This window comes from Octopus sinensis, unplaced genomic scaffold (genome assembly GCF_006345805.1).
Source record: "Octopus sinensis unplaced genomic scaffold, ASM634580v1 Contig10780, whole genome shotgun sequence".
NCBI classification, from domain to species: Eukaryota; Metazoa; Mollusca; class Cephalopoda; order Octopoda; family Octopodidae; genus Octopus; species Octopus sinensis.
In genome coordinates, this window is record NW_021832221.1 from 184,774 (window position 1) to 188,147 (window position 3,374).

The window sequence follows — 3,374 nt, forward strand, 5'->3', positions numbered from 1 at the left end:
ACTATGATCCGAAAGAGATTTGTACTTGTTTTATAGCACAGTCTGACTCGCTTGCAGCGTGCACTGGGGATTCTGTGTACGAGATTATGTTTAAGAACATGTCCGCGCACTTTAAATCCCACACATTTGACCGGCTTCTTTAGATATATACATCCCTTTAGGTGATTTTTCATTACCACATTAAATTACTATAAAATCGACCACCAATTTAGTTTATAAGCATTTGGTTGCTTTTTGCATTGTCTACATAAAGTTTTTTTAGTTGTAATTTTAGAGATCGATTGTGAATTATGTAAGTTATTTTTTAACGAATTTATTATTAAACCAAGACACTAATTTATTCAAAAAATAAAGCTTTCAGTGACTTTAATCAGGGGGACATGTCCACCTGATATTCATCTCGAAAGTTTTCGTAAATCTGCAAACCAGGAAATCTAAATGCCGACCGATCACAAATGGGTTTATTTTCTGGCTTCATCTTTCTTCTGCCATAATAATAAATGGGGAATAACAAGGCCAAAACAGCGATCCCAAGAGTCACTAAATATTACAGTCTGGCAAGCGTACAACATGCAACGATCTCGCTCCAACTGAACCGAGAATTGTACAGAGAGGCCTCTAAAAGTCAAAATTATGTGGCAACTTGAATTCGATTTGTAATTCTGGTGGAATTTGAAATTTTTGGGTTTTTGAATTGACTCGAAATGGAGTGAACCGTTTTTTGAAATGTGCCGAACTAATTCGTCCATCGAAGAGGACCGATGAAACTTCCATTTCTCCGACTCTGTAAAACTGTGGGTGATCACCAAAACGCTAACTCCGAGTGGAAATCTGCATAATCACTCACAAGCTCAATCAGTTGTTCTCTGACGGGTAAACCAACGTATCCATCAAATGGAGAAAACCCCTTAATTTTAAAGGCGAAAAAACAACCGAGGCCTTGTTTTCGAGGCAACTGGTCGTTGGAGTGTCAAACTCGACAAACGTCGTTTCCCTCAAAACGTCGAAAGAAGAGTCCCAAAGTGCGAACATTCCACACGACTCCAATATAAATCGACAAAATATATTTCCGTAATTTTTTAGCCCCAAATCAAAATAAAACTCAAAAATTTTCTGAGCCGTCACTTTGGTGTATTTTCTAAACTGATTAGCAGGAAAATCCGACTCTTCCAGGCCGAATTTAAGCAGCACTGCACTCAAAGCGGTACTCAAATCTTGCTCAGAAACGGGCGGGTAATTGTCTCCTGAGTACCACTGTCTGGCCATTCCACATCCATCACAGAAAGAAAAGCCAAAAAATAATTTCAAATTCCAACCGTAAATCACACGAAGAAAAAAAAGGTTCTTGAATGGCTGTTGGTCTGTCTTTGCACTGGGAAACCAGGGACCGACAGAATTAGCAACCGCTTTCAAATCGGAAATTTTTTTCACGTTTTTCTATAAATACAATTTGTTACAAAATAATTATACAAGTTTGTTTCTTAGACAGGAAGACTCTGTACAGTTGTAGTAAGCATAAAGTTTGGTGCTTTGAAGGGAGGCGAGGAAAGTGGAGTCGAGTACCAGAGATGGTCCAAACAAAGCGTAATATCCCGAATACAAACGTTCAGTCATCGCCAAGTATAGGAGATCTGTGGCACTACTGTAATGTCCACTGTAGAAAATCCTCTCCATTGACACACAGAAAAGTTTGCTCAACTGAATAATCCTTAAATTGGCCATGGTTAAATCCTCGAACCCCAGATTTTCAAATTCAGGAATAATACTTATTAAATCACAAAAAATACTTTAAAAACCCCAAAAAACCCGACCGATAGTAGACAATGTAGACTAGTGCCCCACTCTCCCTAACAAGCCTAAAAGCGTCCTCAGTCAGACCCCGACGGTCTCTGTCAAGAACGTCCACATGCCATACAAAAGCAAAGGACGCGGGTTTGTCCTTGTAACAATTTATTTGCTGTTTTTGACTTTCGTCGTTAGTCGGAACAAACAAGTCGAAATCCAAACAGTATTTTCCTGAGAATGGAATTCCTTTTTCTCCCAGACACAAGTCAGGGTTGTCGGTCCTCGTTTGGAAGGTTCCTTTCATTACACGGCCGTGGATTTCAACGGGTCGTTTATAAAATTGTGGGTTGTTGTTGAGAATGAGTGGCAAGGAGTATGGAATTCCGTAGAAGTAAGCCACGTTTTGACTTCCTGGTTGTTTATTTATCTAGAATTGTGTGATTGGCTGATATTTTACTTTTCCCTCTAAGGAAAATGTCTTGAAATTGAAGACTACATTCTGATCCGATGAGAATAGGGGGAGTGTAAGCACTATAAATGAAATCTTGTGTTAATAATGATTGTATTCTAACCATATCTTAACAAAAGTTCCAAGTTATAGAATTTATTCAAAATCGATTGTACACATGTATTTAATAAATAAATAATTATAATTATTTTAATTTAAAATCATTAAAATTGAGTTTTTTGATATTAAAAGTTTGTGATAAAAATTACCTGAAGATGCGCAATTTAATTCGATAGTTCACCTTGAATCCACTTTCTGACATTGTAATATGAGAGATACCAATTTCTATAAATTAATGTCATACCACAATCGTGATATTTAAGAAATTTAGATATGAATGGGCGGATTTTTACATTTAGAAATTCATTTTTTATCAACTTTAGACAATTTTCAAAATTCAATCGAAAGATCGAAATTTTTGTAATCGAATATTACTTAATTACCAAGGTTGAGAGTCGACTTTTTGATATTAAATTTGAATTTGTAAATCGAACATTTGCAATGTCTTGCTGCTGTAAATTAATCATTTTTTAAGTAGTTTGTGGTCTACTTTTTGTTAATATCAGCTTTATCGTTTTTATGAAATCACAAGAATACCGCTCCTATGATGGCTTGTGTGGCAATTTTCATGTTTTCAATGAACGAACACTTTCTATTATGTTTTAACCATATCTTTTTAAATCTTACAATGGAGCCTTCACTTAGCGATTCTAAAGAGGAGAAAACAGTCGTGAAAATTTCATTAGACGCGCAACAGCTTATCCCTAAAAACGCATTGAGAAGTACATTTGCACTTTATTCTAATTCTCAAATTTTACTTAGAGTACTATGATAACTCTGTTAAAAAGTAAAGTACCCACTTCAGGAATTAAGTACTCTTTACAGCGTCTAAAAAATCAAACATATCTAATGTCTTAATAGCTGTATTAATCAAAGAGATAAATTTAAACAACAGTTAGCCTTCCTTGCTCTAATTAGCAAGAGCATTTATAGTGTTGATTCGAAATATTTTCTTTGTGTATTTTGACGGGGGAGTGACTCCTCTGGTAATTAAACTGACATTCCTAATTTTTATTCTGTT

The 3,374-nt window shown here is 35.7% G+C and overlaps 1 long non-coding RNA gene across 1 annotated transcript; it reads right to left on the reverse strand.

Annotated features, from left to right (window-relative positions):
- Window positions 1–1,179: 1,179 nt before the first annotated feature.
- On the reverse strand, window positions 1,180–2,327 carry LOC118761218. Its single transcript, XR_004997220.1, has 3 exons — window positions 2,243–2,327; window positions 1,471–2,212; window positions 1,180–1,437 (listed from the first exon to the last, which is right to left on the reverse strand). It is a non-coding gene; the product is annotated as an uncharacterized LOC118761218 (long non-coding RNA).
- Between the last annotated feature and the right edge of the window lie 1,047 nt (window positions 2,328–3,374).